The sequence below is a fragment of the Triturus cristatus genome, chromosome 1_1, assembly GCF_964204655.1.
Source record: "Triturus cristatus chromosome 1_1, aTriCri1.1, whole genome shotgun sequence".
In the NCBI taxonomy this organism is placed as follows: Eukaryota; Metazoa; Chordata; class Amphibia; order Caudata; family Salamandridae; genus Triturus; species Triturus cristatus.
This window is the reverse complement of record NC_140579.1, coordinates 613,036,735-613,057,425: the sequence shown is the minus strand read 5'-3', so window position 1 is coordinate 613,057,425 and position 20,691 is coordinate 613,036,735. Positions and strand designations below refer to the sequence as shown.

At 49.6% G+C, this 20,691-nt stretch overlaps 1 protein-coding gene across 1 annotated transcript in view; it reads right to left on the bottom strand.

The window, feature by feature from the left end:
* LOC146870712 (apoptotic chromatin condensation inducer in the nucleus-like) overlaps positions 1–20,354 on the bottom strand; it is a 593,254-nt gene extending 572,900 nt beyond the window's left edge. Inside the window, exons 1-4 of the mRNA XM_085643796.1 lie at positions 20,277–20,354; positions 19,945–20,038; positions 19,514–19,619; positions 19,222–19,301 (exon numbers count right to left, since the gene is read on the bottom strand). The gene's annotated coding sequence lies outside the window, so the exon portion shown is untranslated. The remainder of the gene's footprint in view (positions 1–19,221; positions 19,302–19,513; positions 19,620–19,944; positions 20,039–20,276) is intronic.
* Between the last annotated feature and the right edge of the window lie 337 nt (positions 20,355–20,691).

Here is a 20,691-nt window from a genome sequence, read left to right as displayed (position 1 = left end):
ATACTGTGGACCTCTACCGTTTCCTCCCCCGCTGATGCTTATTTGGGAAAGCATTACTTTTTCTTTAAGTTCTTTTCTTTTCTTATCTTTTTCCTCCTCTATCTTATTCTGCAGATGTTCATAATATTGGACCATAGTCAAGATCTGTATGGGTGTTGCAGCAGGCCACGTGCTTTCGCTACTGTGTAACTTTGTGGAGATGGGTGGCGACAATCCTTTAACAAAATTCTGAACTAGTAAGTGTCGACCTGTCTCAGTCGTCGAGTCCTGTCCACTATAGTCAATAAACACCTGGCTGAGGCGGGAGAAGTAGTCAGATGTAGTTTCCTCAGATTTTTGTTTACAAGCAGTGATGGCTGTCCAATCTACTTTCCTAGCTGGAATTGTGGCCTTCAATTTTTTTTACTATGTTACCTGGCAGCTCTAAAATAGCTTCTGCAGGCCTTTCACCTGGTTTTCTGTCCCTATCCATTGTCGTCAAATCCTCCCACTTATGTTTGAACAAGGCCTTATCGTCAACTTTCCTTATGGGTCTCCAAATATCTGGGGGCAGAATTAACCCAAAGAACTGATCTATGTCAGTCAGTGTCATCGTATAAGTGGTAATAACCGTGTCCAGCCCTTCGTAGAATCCCGTAGGATTCATCCGGGGGTCAGGCAAGTCCTTTTTGAAAGCTAAGATGTCAGCTCGAAGCCACGGAGTGTACACCCAATTATATAACGTCCTACTTTTGGCATCTGGACTATTCAGTCCCTCAGCAGTACCTGCCCCTCGAGCGGGGACAAAGACTGGAGCTGCTTCCCTTATTGGTGCCATACAACCTCCAGTCGCACCCTCCATTACTAGTGGCTTTTCCTCTTCCTCCTGGTCTCTCCTTAGACCCTCCATCATTTGTAGCGTGAGTGCTAACAAACTGTTGCTTTCCTCAGCACTTCCTCTCCCCTCTGTCAACATACGATACAATCCTCTAACATGGTCTGCTGGTGTCACTTCGTGGCGTTTCTCATAAAGAGAGAATACTTCATAAGCAAATTGTTGTAGGAAGTAGCCCTTTTGAGGGGGTGCATAGGCCTCATAGATAGCACGGACTTGGCTAGAGGTGAAAAGATCCTCCAGGCAGGTGCGAACTAGACCATCCAAGGCCTGTTTCTGTGCGGATGTGTGGGATCGAGCAGAGGATGTGGTCTCGGGGTCAGATTGAGCGGGAGGGGCAGTGGGATCGGGAGGCAGGGGTTGTGCATTTTCAGAGGGTACATTTCCATCGGCCGGCCGTGGGATAGGATGGGGAGGGACATGGTACGGTGGTGGCAATGGATGGAGGAGAAGCTCCTCTTCATGGGGGTCTGCTTGCGCTAGTGGTGTATGACGCACAGGATACTGACCAGACACATTCAACCTGTGTTCTCTGTTTGTGCACGCAAGATTGGATGCAACTTTTTCCTGCTGTAATTCTATTAATGTCTGTTTATCGCTCTTTCGAGCCTCTTTCTGTAGCCTCGCCTGAGCCCTTCTCTCTCTTTCAGCTCCCTCCTTTTTCCTTTGGCCCAGGGCGTCAAACATAGCTTGTCGCGACCTTCGTCTAAAGAGCTGTATTTCTACAGCCTCAATTTTGTGAGATTCAAAATAACCATATATGGGCCACTAAGTCTCTTTTTCCTTGGACGTGTATTTATGCCATAATGAATTATACATTATGGGAGAAATACCGTATTTTAAGTACATATCCTTACTTGAGGTACCTTCAGGGGGAGCCGGCTGACTATCTACCAACACCCTTGAGATATACAACAACCAAACCATCGTGCAAATTTACTAAACGCGGGCATGTTTTTCTGTGTTAAAAAACGTCTCTACAAATTTCTAGTTCGGACAAAAAGTCCACATTACCCGCCCAGTATCACTCTTTGCAAAGAGTGACTTCTTATCGAAGAAAACCAGCTAACCAAACAAATAACAAAAAGGTGTCGCAAACCAGCGACCCTACCAGAATCCTTTGTCTCGTTCTCCAGGCGGTCTCTTTACTGCAAAGATCGTCCAAGTCTATCGGGGGCCCGAGTCAGGACCGGAGCCACTTGCGGGGGTCTTTTTGGTTGTAGTGAAGGTTGGGTAGTGGCTACGAGGACGAGGGTCTTTTACGCGTAGGCATGCCCCACCACCGTCCGTTCAACTTCCTCCTCTGGACCTCTCAACCGGGCAGCCGCGTCTCTGATCGGGCCTCACGTTTGGGCGCCAATTGTGGATTTGGGGGTCTTTTTGGGGACCACCCAAAGGTGCAGGGTCCACCCTTCGTCCACGGGTCCGGGATACAAACTGAGACCAACACTAGAGCGCCGAGAGAAAGGATATTTATTACAATCTCATGAGATGGAGAGAGCATCGGCAACAGACACCCGCAGCTTGTCTGAGGAGGCAATCTCCTGAGTGCTTTGCTTCTGCACCCTATATACCCTTCATCCCCACCCTGTGCGTGCTAGGTGAACAATAACAAACACCAATAATTTACAGACAAGCAATGGTCAGTTATGATACAATCAGCAGGTGGTGGCTGTTTGGCCCCTGCAGGGCATAGGTGAAAAAGGCATGATTATATGTCAAACAAAGGTTAATCTGATAAGTCCACAGATGGTAGCGGTGAGGCCCCTGCAGGGTGTAGGCGAAAAGCATGTTTATACGACAAGTAAAGTTCGATCAGATAAGTCCGCAGATGGTAGTTGTTGGAACCCTGCAGGGCACAGGAGAAAGGAATGATTACACAGCAAGCAGAGGTCAATCTGATAAGCCTGCAGATGGTTGTTGTTGGACGCCTGCAGGGCATAGTGTGCAGGGTGAGGACGATAAACATCTGGGAAACTCCCTGTCCGACTGGTTGAGCATGGGCTGGTCAGTTTGTGGCAGGTCAAAGCTCGAACAGGGTGTGAGCGTCCGTGCAGGAATGTGGGAGGTCAAAAGTGGAGCTCCAGAGTAATCGTGAAAGAGAGAGGTCAGTCATGAAGGGTATAGCAAAAAATGGTGGAGTGAATGGCAAGATAACAGACCTACTTTTCCACAGTCCCTCCTTTTGCCATAAGCGAAACCATTTTTTTTTTAGTCAATTACAATGTTCATCAATAGCTGTGTCTCACGTTCAGTCCTTATTTTATCGTTCTTGACCTGTGCATTTACGGGGACTGACTGGATAGCATTTGCCAGAGGCCACCGAGTGGAGGACCACATTGAAGACAACAAAAGAGAACCAGGGCAAGAGGTATCAGGATGATCATTAGAACCTTCCATCCCCATGTCAGCAGAAGTTGCCATATCCAAGAACCAAGGGACCATGGGTCTGTATCTTGATGGAGGTCAGAGGCTATTCGATGGAGTGCGGAAATAGCCTCGTAGACAGATGATGAATGATCCGGAACATACACGCAGCAGCTGGTGCCGATGATGCGACATGCTCCTCCGCGGTCAGCTAGGATGACATCAAGGACCATGCGATTTTGTAGAGTGACGAGGCGTACCGCTTGGAGCTCCGCAGTGTTGTTGGCCAAAATACCAGCTGTGATGTTGACGGTGGCAAATGGCTCCGCTGTTTGCCATTGGTCCCCAGAAGGGAAGGATGCCCTTCATGGCATCCAGGAATTATTGAGAGATTGTGTCTGTTTGTTCACCCACATCGTTGCTGCGGCGGGCGCGATGATGAAGAGGAGATGCAATTTAGACAGGGGGAAGGAGGAAAGCAATGTAACATGTGCCTCCCCAGTTCTCGTGAAGCCAAGTGTAGGCCTTTGTTCCACACACAAAGTAGGTGTTTGGGGAGGCAACAAGGGGCGGTGGAGATGTCGTATTCAGAGTTGTTGTCACGACACAAGAGCTGTCCCCAACGTACTCAATACTTAAGCCTCTGATACACATTAGTCCAGGAATGCGAACAACAGCTAGCGGTGGGGTCCGCTTGGCGGGTGTCCTTGCTTTGAAGCTGGAGAAGCGTATTCTACTGGTAGAGTCGAATACCAGCATTTCCTCCTTCTCATCCTCAGACATACGTGTAGAATTGTTCTTTGGACAAACAGCATTGCCCGTTTTGTTCTGCCAGAACTCATCTTGCAATTGTTGGAGAGTGATGTCGGCAAGGCCGCTGGACCGATGGGCGCCCATGATGAGCGACATCCAGGCAGTGCAAGAGGCGTGTATAGAGTAAGAGTAAGGGAGGAAGGGAATGTTATTCTCCGTGGAGTGAGGCAGGAGACCACAGACCCAACAGTTCGTTTTATTCAATACCTCATTATGTTGATTCAACATTTGGATGAAGGTGTTGTTCCAAAACTCTTGTCGCCTATTTTGGAGATAAGGGGACAAGGAGAAATGGGAATGTTCAGGAGGCGTGGCATCAGTGGGCAATATGGTATCCTTGGCTGGTGCCCCTTCTTCTAGGATCCAGAAGAGGATGCGAAAGGTAATAGTGAGGAGGAGAACTGTCGTCAAAGTTATTGACCTGTTATTCATGAAGGGTATAGCACAAAATGGTGGAGTGAATGGCAAGATAACAGACCTACTTTTCCACATATGTTTGAAAGGGTTTGCTTAAAGTCCTCTCCGAAGTGTCCTTAATCTTTAAAATTCCAACCGTGACTTTCCCATAGAGTTGTTTGGAGCTCGCACCAGTGTTCACACACTGCAATCGTTCTCCGTCGGTCCCCTGTGTCACTACTTTGGGTAGTTCCTTGGGGTCCCAGCGATTCTACGTGCTCTACGTGCTCTAGGCACTGTGTCTAGTTAAGTCGTGGTTGTTATACCATTTTCTTAGTATATGGTTCGGTCTCCCCCTGGAGCCCGTTGTGTATTGTGCTATTTACTGTTGGTCTAGTGATTTAATATTGTGTGCTTTGTGCTCTAATTTCAAAGTGTTTAGGAATAAATACATATATTTTACGTATCTCTTGTGTGGTTCTGATTTCATTTGGTCATTCAGAAGGTTCTGATCTGGTAAAAGAAGCTGCTTTACAGTCCTTCGAGACTTAGCCTGAAGGCTGCTCTCCATAGCTACCACTAGGATAGCTTAAAATAAAGGTTGCCTTTAACCTAATCATCAATAAGGGTCGTTTGACCTGGTGCAAGGTGCCCACTTTAATTAGTGGACAGCATATACCAGGCCAACTTCTCACACCCCTTAAACCTACAGCACCCTGAGTTACCTGATTTCCACGTTACTTCCTCGAAGTCCACTACCAAGCTTACCACACGAGAGTCAATAAATCAACTCGGTTAAGGTACAGATAACTGTAAACATCGGGTACTACAACCCCCCCACTACATTAGTTCTAAAAGTCAATTTAGCACTACCCTTTACACTAAATTTAATTAAAAGTAATAAAGATAAATAAGTGAGCATAGCCTGATACTATACATTAAATTAAATTGATGTTAAGTAAATAACAAGGAAACCTAACTCTAATGCAACCCTAATCCTGAATTAAACTATTGTATATTGAATGCCTGTATTAATTTAAATTAACCCCACCGTAAAATCTAAATTCATTTAATTTATGCAAAACATCAGTTAGAACTTTGAGTACTTTCTTCTCTTTAGGTGGAGAGCTGCTTCTTTTTTATGGAGCACATCTTTAACGCCATCAAAGCTCTTAGTTTGCCCGCCTCACGTTTGTTTTTCGAACACCATTTTTAGGTCTCAGCTGGTGTAGGCTGCGCAGACATGTGCAGTCTCGTTGGCGAGATTTAGTGTTAGTCGGCTGGCGTTGGCTGCGCAGACATGCGCAGTCTCGCTGGCGAGATTTAGTGTTAGCAGGGTATTTTCAGTAAGGGGCTTTAAGCCATGCCCCTCTGTTCCATTTGCTGTCGTCACCGTTTATGCTAAACGGTGGACAGCCATTGGAACAGAGGTGTCTATGATGTTTTTGCTTTGCTTTTCGAGCCGTCCCATTTGGACAGACTTGTTTGCTTTACTTTTGCTGTAAAAGCTTGTTCCGATGTTGATGGCCACCATTTCGCGCCCTGCCTCCAGCACACACTGAAGGCGGCGGAGGGAAGGAGGCGACCCGTTCAGCTGCGGTGGCACCAGTGTGAGCCCGTGTTCTAGGGCACAGAATGAGAAGGTCCGATCGGAACTTATTCCCGGAGCTGGCCTGTAATGCTTTACTTTTCCAATTTATATGTATTTATAAAGCGCCCTGCCTCCAGCACACACGGAAGGCAGCGGAGGGGAGGAGCAGACATGGTGCTTCCTCGCTGGACACCGAGGAGCGACCCGTTCAGCTGTGGCGGTGCCAGTGTGAGCCCGTGTTCTAGGGCACGGAATGAGAAGCTCCGATCAGTTCTCATTCCAAGCGCTGGCCTTTAACGCTTTACTTTTCAAATATATATTTGTAAAGTGCGGCACGCCAAGCTTTGTATTCATGGCGGGCGCACACTTATCTCCCTATTCGGCGTTATTACAAGGATTTTTCCTGGCTCCGCGCGGCCCCCGCCGTTTCACAGAAGCTGGGTCTCTTCCCGCTGCTCTTGCGGGTGTGAGAGCTCACCTGGTATTGCCTTTCACACCCTCTCCTCAGTCTCCACCTAAATGCTGCTTCCCCCTGCTTGCTTTTTGTAACCACAAAAATGCTAACTATTACAAACATGTAACTCCATGGGGGGTCCTTACACCGAGCCCGCTCGTCAGCCATCGGTTCGTGTTTCACCAATTCACCTCAAGGTAGGTCCCTTTTGCAGTGTGGGGGCTAACGCACTCAATTTACTTATTTATTGAAGGACGTTTGTAAAGCGCTTACATGCCACCAAGCGGTGACTTCTGAGCGCTATGAGGATTGGAAGCAAAGAGAAGAAAGGACGGAAAAGGCGAGGGGGTTTAGATGATATTAGTAGATGGAAGGGAAGTTTAAACAGTTCATTATGCTGAGTGGAAACAAGGAAAGAGTGAAACCCTTTGCACAGTTCACCTTGCAGATGGTGGGTGCAATACCCAGCAAGCGGGACCATTTACAGGTCTCTCCTGGACTGGCGGCGGTTTGTAGACTTCCTATGTCCCTCGATACAAGTTGGCGTGTTTCACTCGCTCTGGGTGAAGTAACGCACTCCGCACTTACAAGTGTTTTAGTGCCTGGAACTTTCGGGTGTGAAATCTTCAGGCCCGATAATCCATCCGAGAGACACGGCGACCACTATGAGAGGCGCCGGGGCTGAAGGTTTGAACTCTGCTACCCACTATGTGCTACAGTCGGGCGTGCGACCAGTGAATGCCCCCACCACAGGCACAAGAGGGACCATCATTCCTGCACCCCACTGGACACCCCCCACACCATCACCAGCAGACCGTAGACAATGTCAGCCTTTTGATTTCCACCAACATGGTGAAAATCTGCTCGGAAAATCAGACAGTAATTCTAGGTACAAGCAGTTATTTCTCATTTCAGGAATGCCCCCACCCCCATACTCCCATGCCCCCGTCCTGTATCGCCTCTGCACATTGAGCCCCGGTACCTCAGTGAAGGTGGAGGATGCTCCGGGCCCACAGCCTGGGTTGGGATTCTGCAGTGCTTGTTGGTTTCTCAAAAATCTTGCAGCTGACCTTTGGGGCTTTGCTAATGAGTGGTGGTTAGAGATTGCCGTGACACTGGAGACCATGGTACGGCCAGATGATGGATGAAAGGAAGCCGCAGAGCATATCCGAGGCCGGCCCTGGGGAGCAACGCTCGTTAATTAAAGACTCAGCGGGCGAGAGGGGGTGGCGACCAACGTGCCATTCCAGGTGTGTGTGTGTGTGTGTGTGTGTGTGTGTGTGTGTAGGAGGGGGGTCATGCGAGTGCGTGTGTACATGTCTGCCTGTGTTTTTATGAACTGTGAATGTGTGCGTGTCCATATGTGTTCGTCTGCATGCTTGCGTGTGCCAATGTGTATATAAACCTGTGTGGATGCGCGCGTTCATATATATGCATGTTTCTGTGTGTGTGTATAAGCACATGCTTGTGTTTGTATGTTTCCGTGTGCCTCCGCGTGTGTAAGCGTTTGTCTGTTTCCTAGTGTTTCTCTGCATTTGATCCCACCCACTGCCCCCCCGAGCTGTTATCTTTCAGAGTTGTTAGCTGATCAGCAGTGCTGGCTACCGATTCCGACAATCATGAGTAAAAATCACCGAGAAATGCGCATTCACACAATCGGAAAAAAAAATCACATCACGTCAAATAAATTATCTGAAAGAAACACGTTAGTTAGATTCCTCACCTTAGAATATCCCCAGGCGTCAGACTGGATCCGGAAGATTTTTCGTCAGCAATACCCCTTGCGCGTCGCTAGGCGTCGTCTGCGGCTCTGCGTCCGTCGTCGGCGTCGTGCGCCGGAATGACGTCGTCGGAGTACTTAGACGCCGCCCTCGCGCGCTGACGTCAGTTCTTCTTTTTTCCGCGCCAGTAAGCGCAGATCCGGGAGAGCTACCCCTTTAGTCAATTTTTGACTAACTTTTTTGATCCTTTTTGATCTTGTCTCGACTCCGGTGCCGGTAGGATGCCTGGTTTTAAAGCCTGTGCTGACTGCAACCGCTTGATGTCGGTTACGGACCATCACCGCCGGTGCCTTTACTGCTTGGGCCTCGACCACGACGCGGAGTCGTGCTCGGACTGCAAGGCCCTGACCTCGAAGGCTAGACGGGAGCGGTCCCGTAAGCTTCTCGAGATTCGCCACTCGTCACCATCGGTCGTCGGGATCCAAGTCTTTGGGTAAGTCGAAGCATTCCAAGAAGTCCAAGAGGCGACACCGCTCTTCGGACTCCCCTCGCCGGTCGCGCGACTCGGCCGAGGGTCAGGGTGGTTCCACCCCCGCGGCTCCGGCGGAGCCGCAGGCGCCGCGCAAGTCCCCATACCCTCCGGTCCCTGGGACTGACGCGACGCCGGCGGAAGTCAGTGCCTTCCTCTCGGCCATGAGGAGTCTAGCTCCGCCGTCGACGCCCGCTGGCGCGCCTTCGGGCCCTGCGGACCCGACTGGGCTGCCTTGCCTGCCGGTGGCTCCGGCCCCGGTGCCGTTGACGGCTCCGGCCGCGACGCCGCAAGCGCCCGAGGGACCCGTTCCCGAGTCCCCGCCGACGCCGGTCGACCTCGTAACGCCTCCTCTGCCGGCGTCGACACTGGTACCACCCCCGACGCCGACGTCGACTCCGCTCGACGTCGAGCCCCAGTTCAGCCCCACTCCGGGCCCGGCGTCGATGAACGCCGCGTTCGGCGCCGCTGGAGACACATTATGTCTATCGCCCGGCTCCGCTCCTTCCTCCTGTATACCAGGAATCGGATGATGGGGACAACTGGGAGGGATCCGAGGATCCTATGGCCATTCAGGCTCAATTGTCACAGGACTGGGCAGATGAGCTGGGGGAGGCCAGTGACCTGGATACCTCTCCAGACTCTGGATTCGTCTCTCCTCCGACTGTGGCTTCGGAGGAGGGCGCTGCTTTCTCTGTGGTGCTGCGCAAGGCGGCCGCAGCCCTTGGGCTCGAGCTGCCTGCCGTGGCTGTGAGGACTAACGTCCTTACTGAGGTGCTTCAGTCTGCAGCAAGCTCCACTGAGCCTCTGCTGCAATTCAATGAGGCCCTCATTGACGTTCTGCAGGGCACCTGGTCCAAGCCCTCCACAGTTCCTCCTGTGGACAGGAACGTCGCCAGGCGCCACCGCCCTGCTCCGGGCGACCCCAGTTTTCTGTCCCAACACCCTACCCCTGAGAGCCTGGTTATCCAGGCCTCTACCTCCCAATCCTCTTTCCCGACCGCCCCGCCGGACCGGGATTCCAAGAGACTGGAACAGTTCGGCAAGAAGCTGTTCTCCTCCCTTAGTTTGGGCCTGCGGTCTTTGAACACCGCTTGTCTCTTGGACCGTTATTCCCACTCTCTGTGGGATGCGGTGGAGGACGCGCTGCCCCTGTGTCCGGAGGAGGTCCGGACACGACTTACCCAGGCTCTGGCCGATGGGAGGGATGCAGCGCGACATGCTATCCGATGTGGGCTTGACACCACGGACTCGCTGGGTAGGGCCATTTCTACCACAGTGGCGCTTAGACGTCACGCCTGGCTGCGGTCCACGTCATTTTCGGGCGATGTCCAGAGCACTCTCATGGACATGCCCTTTGAAGGCACTCGCCTTTTTGGCGAGAAAGCGGACAGTGCGCTGAATCGCTTTAAGGACTCCCGGGCTACGGCCAAGTCCTTGGGCCTCTCGGCCCCGCGGTCGCAAACTTCTGCCTTTCGCCCCTTTCGTGGCCAAGGAAGGGGTGCCTCCTCACGTGCGCCTAGCCACCAGCCGCAGAACCAACCTGCGCGCGGTCGCGGACGTGGTTTCCGCCGAGGCGGTTCTGGAGGACGACGAGGTCAGCCCACATCCACCCCGGCAGCATCCGCCTCAAAGCCTTCCTAGTCCGAGCTTTCAGGCCCATTCCACGCCAGTGGGCGGCAGAGTTCGCCATCACCTGCTCCACTGGCGGTCCATCACATCGGACAGGTGGGTGCTGCAAATCGTCCGAAGGGGCTACTCCCTCCCCTTCGAGACGACCCCTCCAGCCATGCCACCGCAGCACCACCGTATCTCGGGGGATCATTTGAATCTTCTCCACGAGGAAGTTTCGGCCCTCTTGGCCAAGGGGGCCGTCAAGCGCGTTCCGAGCCCAGAAGTAGGTCGTGGTTGTTATTCCCACTACTTTCTGGTTCCCAAGAAGGGCAAAGGGGGCCTCCGCCCTATCTTGGACCTCCGGAACGTCAATGCCTTCCTCCGGAAGGAAAGGTTCAAGATGTTAACTTTGGCTCAGGTTCTAGCTGCCCTAGACCCCGGAGACTGGATGGTAGCGTTGGACTTGCAGGACGCATATTTCCACATCCCCGTCCTGCCGGCCCACCGGCGTTACCTGCGGTTCACGGTGGGCCAAGAGCACTTTCAGTTTACCGTGCTCCCCTTCGGCCTCACCAGTGCCCCTCGGGTGTTCACGAAAGTGATGGCGGTGGTCGCAGCTCATCTGCGCAGATCAGGGGTTCCAGTCTTCCCCTATCTCGACGACTGGTTGTTGAAGGCGGGCTCGCCCCAGACAGTCGTCTCCCACCTCCAGACTACGGCGGATCTCCTGCATTTGCTGGGATTTTCCATCAACGTGCCGAAGTCACACTTGAGTCCCTCTCAGAAGCTCCTCTTCATCGGAGCAGTTCTCGATTCGGCGCAGTTCCGGGTCTATCCACCGGAACAGCGGGTCCGGGATATTCAGGCCCTGATTCCCATCTTTCGGCCTCTCTCCTGGGTTTCGGTCAGGCTAGTGTTGCGGCTTCTGGGGCTGATGGCCTCCTGCATCCTACTAGTGCATCACGCCAGGCGGCGCATGCGGGCTCTGCAGTGGGACCTGAAGTTTCAGTGGGCCCAGCATCACGGCAACCTGTCCGACCATGTCTTGATCTCGGAGGGCACTGCACAGCAGTTGCAGTGGTGGCTCACGGACCGCGATTGGGTCATGGGCAGAAGCCTCTCCCTTCCCCAACCGGAGCATGTCGTAGTGACGGATGCGTCCCTCCTGGGATGGGGTGGCCATATGGGAGAGGCGGATATCAGAGGCCTCTGGTCTCCGGCGGAATCTCGCCTCCACATCAACCTGTTGGAGTTGAGAGCGATCCGGCTTGCACTGAAAGCCTTCCTTCCCTCTGTCAGGGGAAGTGTTGTGCAGGTGTTCACGGACAACACCACCGCCATGTGGTATTGCAACAAACAGGGCGGGGTGGGGTCGTGGACCCTTTGTCAGGAGGCTCTGCGCCTCTGGACGTGGCTGGAACACCAGGGCGTCACCCTAGTGGTTCAACATCTGGCGGGCTCTCTGAACGCCAGAGCAGACGAACTCAGCCGCCGGTGCATGATGGATCACGAATGGCGTCTGAACTCCGAAGTGGCGCAAGGTCTCTTTCAGCAGTGGGGAGAGCCTTGGTTAGATCTATTCGCCACCGAAGAGAACGCGCAATGTCAGCAGTTCTGCGCGTTGGAATTTCCAAGGCGGCACTCGCTCGGCGACGCTTTTCGTCACGAGTGGAGTTGCGGTCTGTTGTACGCCTTTCCGCCTATACCACTTCTGCCCAGAGTGCTGAAGAAGATCAGGCGCGACCGGGCCCAAGTCATCTTGGTGGCTCCGGACTGGGCACGAAGGTACTGGTATCCCGAGCTACTCAGTATGTTGACCGATCCTCCGATACGTCTGCCCCTTCGGGAGGATCTTCTGTCGCAGCAGCAGGGGACGGTCCTCCACCCGAACCTGTCCAGCCTCCACCTCCATGCGTGGAGATTGAGCGGCGGCAGTTGATGCCATTCGACTTGCCTCCTGAAGTCTGTGATATCATTCTGGCAGCCAGGCGTCCCTCCACAAAGACGGTATACGCCTGCCGGTGGAACAAATTTGTGGCATGGTGCACAGCAAAGGCTGTGGATCCCCTTTCCGCCCCTCTTTCTGAGGTTCTACTATTTCTTCTTTCTTTGGCCCGGCAGGGCTCTGCACTGGGCACCCTGAAAGGTTATCTTGCTGCCATCTCTGCCTTCTTGCGGCTTCCTGATCAGCCTTCTCTTTTCAAGTCCCCTGTAGTTACACGCTTTCTAAAAGGCATTACTCACACGTTCCCTCCTGTCCCTTTTGTAATGCCTCAGTGGGACTTGAATCTTGTTCTCACATTTCTGATGTGTGCTCCCTTTGAGCCTCTTCATAATTGTCCTCTTCGTCTGCTGACGCTTAAGACTGCTTTTCTGGTAGCCATCACCTCGGCTAGACGGGTGAGTGAGCTCCAGGCTTTATCTTCAAAGCCTCCTTTTCTCTCTGTTCATCCGGACAAGGTTGTCCTTCGGCCTCGTCCCTCCTTTCTTCCGAAAGTGGTGACTCCATTTCACCTTGGGCAGTCTGTCACCTTGCCCACCTTCTTTCCGCCTCCGCATCCTTCCAAAGAGGAAGAGAGGCTCCACCGTCTGGACCCAAAACGTGCGCTCTCCTTTTATTTGGACCGCACAAAGCAGTTCCGGGTGGACGACCAACTTTTCGTTGGATACGTGGGTGCTAAGAAGGGGAAAGCTGTGCACAAACGGACCATCTCTCGGTGGGTCGTTTTGTGCATCAAAATTTGTTACTCCTTGGCAAAAAAGGACCCTCCTGTTGGGCTGCGCGCCCATTTTACTCGGGCCACGGCGGCTACTACTGCTTTGGGACGGGGTGTCCCTTTGCAGGACATCTGTCAGGCGGCAACGTGGGCTTCGCTACACACGTTTGCCAGGCATTATTGTCTTGACAGCCAAGTCCGGAGGGATGGCTTCTTTGGCCGTTCTGTCCTCCAGGACTTTCTGGTGTGATCTTGGTTCGCAGACCCACCACCGGGGATGGTATTGCTTGGGTATCTATTCTAAGGTGAGGAATCTAACTAACGTGTTTCTTTCAGATGAACAAGTTACTTACCTTCGGTAACGATGCATCTGTAAGAAACATTAGTTAGTTAGATTCCTCACCGACCCACCCATCCTCCCCGTTCTGCGAACTGACATCTAGGGTTAAGGTTATCCTTTTCAGGCCCCTAGATTTTATTTTTGGCACCAGTGTCGGTCTTTGCATGGCTCTGCGTTCCTGGCGCGGAAAGCTATGTACAAGAACTGACGTCAGCGCGCGAAGGCGGCGTCTAAGTACTCCGACGACGTCATTCCGGCGCACGACGCCGACGACTGACACGGAGCCGCAGACGACGCCTAGCGACGCGCAAGGGGTATTGCTGACGAAAAATCTTCCGGATCCAGTCTGACGCCTGGGGATATTCTAAGGTGAGGAATCTAACTAACTAATGTTTCTTACAGATACATCGTTACCGAAGGTAAGTAACTTGTTCATCAAGAAACATCCATATAAAAATCTCACGGGCCAGAGATACACACAATCAGAAAAAATATCTTATGAACAGAGAAACAAAGGCAAAACAATGAAATAATAAGAGAGATGGTCAAGAGAAACAGGCACAAACAGAAAGAATCCAATGTAAAATCAAAGGAATCCAATAGAAAAGCACAGAAAGAGTCACATAAAAGCACGCAGACCAGCTTACAAATACTTTCTAAATCAGGCACAATTCGGATACATCATATTTAACCCAGTCACTTCCGCCAACATGTCCCCGAAAGCGGGTCATCCAAGGCCTACATTTACAACTGCGGACAGCTAGGCTGTTGCAGCAGGCGCAGTAACCCACTGAGCTATTTCACCTCCCTTGGAGTTATGGCAGACAAAGCACTGAGTGTACACTAGTGTAAATGCAATAGGTTTCACATTTAAACTTTTATTTAGCAATTGCCGTATTCAATTACAATGCGTTTGATTTGTTTTACAAAAGAAAAAAAAGAAAAACCAATGTCATTTACAATGTCAATAGCTCAAAATAATGTCAGTGCGAGACCTATTGCATTGTAAATGCTTGGCATTAGTAAATCTTCAAGCCGAACGAATCCATCCTAGACAGAATGAGTTTGACTACAATTTGATCCAAACCCCCCGCCGGCCAAATCCCCTCCGCCAATAATATATGTCGGCTGTGCAAATCCTCCTCTTCACACAAGCTGGAAAGCCACTCTCTGTAGGGTTAAGCTCCAGTTGACTTGTGCCATATCAGCTCCTCACTGGGGGGCCGTAAGGGAGTTGACATTTTTAATTAAGTTAAAGCCATTTGCTTTGCTAATGGTATTGTATAGCAAAGCAAATGGCTTTAACTTAATAAAAGGCGAGACCCATTGCATTTTTAATGCTTGTTAAACTTTGAAATAGCACAGGGATATCCAGGCCGAGTTAGAAAAGTGTCAAATCATTTCCCCACTTTTGCAGTATAGTCAGAAGTTGCGATTTTGCTGCAGTGCATCCAATGCAGTGGCACTTCCAGGGAGTGAATTTGAGATTGCAGAAGGGCATTTGTCACAGCTGAAGTGTAATGCCATTTCTGATAACGTTGTTGATGTAATTTGTTACCTTAGGCAGTACATGGGGCGGGTAATGCTTGTGCTGCTCCCCACAACTGGCCAATTTCGTGTTGTGTTTTTTAGGCTTTCCATTGCAACTTTAATGTTCATTCAACTTAAATATTTGGGGGATTTCTATTTCTTGTGACAAAGGCTATTTCTATTCTATTTAGTGAATATACTTACAACACACATAAGCATGTACACAATAAACACTTTGTACATGTCATATGATCTACCTATATTATTTCAAAATATAGAATTTATCTACAAAATTCTTGAATAAAATTGTAGTTACTGAGGTCTTTATAGCCAAAGATTTCAAAACAGCTGTTTTGGAGATTAAGCTAGAAAACGGCATTTTGTTGCTGGTAAAGTGCAGCCATTTTTTTCAATGTTTACACACCAGGCACAAGAAGGACAGTTGCAGGCACACCTTGCTATATCACAGCTTGGAAACATATGTCAAAACTAATATATAAATTACAGAGCCATGAGAAGCATTGGAGTCACCTGAGCGATTCCTTTGCCTCCCAAGCCCTGTGTTAAGTCCACTGGGGAGATCCAATGGGGTAAACCCACTGTCAATCCCCAATAGCCTTAGTTTAGCTGGGCCAAGTATAACACTTGGCACTGGGCTAGTTCTCCCTTCATCATCACTACTTTCTGTATCCTCACCACTTTCCTCCCCTGTAGTATGATTCTCATCTAAGGGATGGCTATTGGAACTGGGTACCTCTGTAGCATCTTCAGAAGGGGGGCCTCCTGTTCCTGACCCTAAGGGGGCTAACTGGGAAGCTTTCTTGAGTTCTCTCTGATTCTCATCATTCTGTAAGAGTTCTCTGAGCTCAGCAGAGGCAGGTTGGTGTAATCACCTCTTACTTAGGCGTAGTATACCTATACCTAACCTTAAATGGGACACCTGGTAACCTATAAGTCACTCCTATGGCAGGCCTTAACAATCCTGAAGGCAGAGTGCGTGGTTCCATGTGAGATGGTGCTCTGGCATGAGGTGAGCCTGTCTGCAGTGGTCGGAACAACTTCCTTCTACTGTTTCCAGATATCGTCATACCATATACTCTTAAGTGCATTATGAACCTCGCGGTTAAATGCTATCTTTGGTTTGGCTTTATCAAAACATGTCGAGTAAGGTGTCATACAAATTGGAATACTAACCCCTCGCCAATTCTGGCGACGGGGTTAGCATTCCACCCTTCTAGAGGGACACGACATGTACAGTACCTGAAACCCGGGTAAAATCAGACATAGCCTCAGCTCCACAAAATGGATGCTGCCACCACAGACACAAGTCTGCCCTCCTGCTGCTGGGAGTCCTTCCAGCTTGGGAGGTGTGGACAAAGGGTTTCCTGCCAGGGGAGGTGCGTGCACCACCCCAGACAGGATTTTGTGTATTGGTCAGGTAGGGCTTGAAAGAAACCAGACATGCCTGTGGCTCACAAGGAGCCTCGGTGCATATGCCAGTTCAAACCGGTCCTGGGGCACACCAGTCCCGGGCCTGGGGCGAGCTGGACAAAGGATTGGGGGTGTAACCACCCCCCTTCCTGGTCCCACCCATAGGGAGGGACCTAGCAGGTAGTCCGGCCCCTAGAATCCGCTTAAAGGTAGGAGCTGTGTCCTAAGACTTCAGACATCCTGGAATCAACTTGAAACTAAGAAGAAGACGGGAACTTCGACGCTCTGCTGCACAGAGGACTGAAGCCAATCTCCCCTGTGGTCAGGGAGTGACCACCTTGCTAACGCAAGCACCATCCAGCGAATCAACGTCTGCTTTGCCGCCGCCTCCCGCCGGAGCCCGAGCCCAGAGACTGACAAGACCTGGACCTCCAGACCTCTCACCGCCCGATCCACAGTCCCTGAAAAGAGGAGACCCGTGGAGGCACCGAGACACGTGGAGCCATCCATCTTGAAACGACCACGACAAGCTGACAAGTGCAACAACCGAGGCTCCCTCCAAGTTGTGCTTTGGGATCTGAGAAGCCCAACACCCGAGCAGCATCTGCACCAAAGGTGAGCCCTCCAGCATCTCCACGATCTGCGTGGGGCCCTTCTGCATTTTGCCACTCGACGCGCCTAACCGGTTGCTGGCCCGCTGGCTAGTAGCCATCTTGGCGACGAACTCTACGAAATACACCGCTGGTCTGGTTGCTCCAGACTGGCCCTTGCTCCCCTCCAAAGGAGCAGTCCTTCTGACCTTGCTGGTCAGAACCATCAGCTTATTTCATCTCCTACAACAATTGCTTTTGCCAAGGCTTGTTTGCTTCGATCAAGTCGCCGACACCGCCGACAGCGAGAGCCTGCGTGGGACAGCTCGTGAACCGACTCCTGGACGTCGTCGATCTCCAGGGACCACGTGGCTGCAGAGACAAGCTACACCTTTCTTCCTGTTTGCACCCGACATTGCCTGGTACCCACCTGGTGCCACGCCGGTCACTGGCTAGTGGCTGTGAACACTGTCCCCTCTGCTTACAGGTCTTCAACATCTCCGATCCACTCTTGGATCCACTGCATCTCTCCCGTACCGACCGCCTGCAGCATCTTTGTCTTCAAGCTCCACGGAACAGATAGAAGAAACCCGACGCACTTCGAGGCCTATGCACCCGCTTCCTGTGGGTGAGGTAAAGCTGGCACACCTGTGCCCAAGTGTAGTAATACATCTCTAGTGCCTGTGTTCCAAATCTTGAGTTCCTAGTCCATCCGGAAGATCCTCTTTGCAGTAACTTTGTACTTTTTACGCACCCATTGAAACCTATGGGAGCACGCGTGTGACTATTTGCTCTGCACACGCCACCCGTGGACCTCCTGGTCACTAACTGAAGTTAGCTCCTTGTAGGCCCAGCGATTCTAGAGGCCCTAGGCCTTTTCCCTTTTCTGTTCGTGGTACTTATACCACTATTTTAGTATATGGTTTGAGCGGCCACCAGGGCCTATCCATATAAAGTGCAAACTTCTGTGTATTCTACTGTAATCTTGTTTGACGATTTGTGCTCCTGTGCTCATAAAGAGACTAGGGGTTACTTTGAGAAATAAATACATATATATTTTGAATATATATCTGTGTGGTGTCCTTTCATTGGTATAAAAGGGGGTTGCATTTGGTAAAACAGCTGGCTTAACACGCTTCACAAGTTTAGCCTCAAAGACTGCTTAGCCTACGCTACCACTAGGGCAGCTAGTCCGAAAAGGTTGACTTACAACCACACCAAAAGGGTTGCTTGGCATGGTACAAGGTGATCACTTTAACTAGTGAGCATCATATACCAGGCCAACTTCTCACAGTATGGTTTTAATAAACCCAAATTTAAATACAAGATACGTAAAAGTTCAGACAAAACAATTGTCAATTAGTTAGAAAGTCCATAGGAGTCTTGATGTAGTTGACTCGAAGTGCAAGTTGGAAGAGCAGACAGCCGAGACGTGTTTCGTCGTTTGATACGACTTTTTCAAGGCTGTAGAAACAATGTACAAGACTTTCTATCAAAAGCATCCAAATTTAAAGGGTGCAAGACTTAAAAAAATTATGTCGACATAGAACAGTAAAACATCTAGTCAATGACCAGCTGAAGCGTGTCATGCTGGGACTATACACAATATATTGTTGAAATAACAACCACATTTCAGAGTGTTACCATCACCTTTGTGAAAGATCAGAGTCTACCACCCACCATCCGTAAAGCACAAATGGTATGAGCGTTTTTTAAGAAGAAAGTAGGAAAAATAAAGTAATATGAAACAGACAGAGTGGGGAAGTATAGAAAGTAAAAACAAGATCATAATTGACCAAACGTCTCGAGTTCCACAAAAGATGTGTATCCCTACAAGATTAGTTCAAACATCATTGTGATTAGACACTAATTATGTGAAGTCTATTGACCAGAAAAGGTCCACCCGTGCTTAACTTGAGAAAGAAAGAGACTAAGCAAATTATTGAGAAAATTACCTCACAAATATTCCTAACAGAGGCTCGAAATGTTCTTCTGGGAGACCCCATGGAGGTTTCTAGATATCTTCAATGCACTGAGTTAGAGCAAAGATTTCAAGTTATATTGCATAACAGCTGACTATCACAATAAAAAGTGAGGCATTGTCACAAATGCATACTGATCTTATACGTAATGTTTGATGCGCGCAAAATAGGGACTGACTCCTCAATAGTATTGTTAAAAACTCTTTGTCAGAGGATGTCACCTCAAAAACAGGAGTTATATTTACCCGCCGCAGGCATAGGGCGTGACATACCTTGGATCATTCAAAAAACACCAACGATCCTCTTTAAGTATGGTGCATCCGAAGCGAGATATTCAGTAAATACCCGTATTCTGCGGAATCCAAAATAGAACCAATTCAATCAAGAGGTTCAGATATACCACAGAAAAAAGTATGGAGATATCCAACAGGCGTTGCAAAACTAGTATAAACACACAAGTAATGGTTGACAGTGTTATTAAGTTAAAAAAAGGAAGACAAGGAAAAGTTAGGCCCTAAACAACTATTGGGGCCCCTTCTAGGGCATCTGATGTGAAACGCCTACCTGGTACACTTGGAATTAAGTTCAGTAATTGTCAGATTGTCATGTGTTCGACACTAGGGGTAGTGTTTCTATGCGCCGCCACGTCCGCTGCAGTTTAGGGCATCATCTAAAAGCGAGTAAAACATACATTTGTATTAAATTATGTTAAAATTATGTGCTACATGAATCCACTGACGTGCATCTCATCAGTCGTGATATGGCCACTTAATCAAAGGTTTTATAATAATCTAATCTGGTTGGGGATTGTGAGGTTCACTAAACCACATCCCACCGGGTAAAAAGAGTCATGCCTATATACGCAATCCTATAAATATAGGGTCCATGTTACCCTATTGTATTAATTTACAGGGGAAATAATGTACAATAATCAGTATTAGAGTTCCTGATAAGCCTAGACCCCCTTAGAAAGTCGATAATCATTGAGTGCCTACCTATGCGCAATTGTGATCTAGTTATAGGTAAATTCAAGGCTCGTAATCAATTGTCCCAAAGGTCATATCATCTGGTAGTGAGAGATCCGATCATCTAAAATTAAATAAAATATTAGTTAGTATACTCATTGAATGCAAGAAGCTGCCCTCGCGTTTCTTGTGTAGAAACAACCAAAGGAACAAATGGTCTATCAGTTAAACATGCAAGGCTTTCGCCCGCAGGTTTTGGCTACTACCGAAGCACTTAAGCAAATAAGCAAATGGCTTATCCGTTAAACATGTAAGGCTTTTGCCTGCAGTTTTTAGCTGCTACCGAAGCACTTAAAGCATACCTTCATCATACTCTGCACGTCGTGTCTTCAGGAAGTGGCGTCCTCGAATTGTACAGGCTGCCTCATCCCAATAAATACTAGATTTAGAACGTCCATACGTAATAGATGTGTAACAAGCGATCACGTGATTCTTGTAAAAAACAAGGAAATTCAAGGGTCAGCAGCGGCGCCATCTTAAGATGTTGTGTAATGTCGAGAAATAGGGAGCGAGATTATAACAGAAGGCATTTCTGCCATTCCAAAGCTCAAATGGAGGTTGAGTAGCGATTTGTAATTGTGGACAAAATCACCTTATTACGATTGACATATCTGCCATTCTGAAATCCAAGTTGAATGTAACGATTTGTAATTAAAAGACAGGTTCACTATGTTTGTACCCGATGTTGGCGGCAAGGTGATGGTAACACTCTGAAAT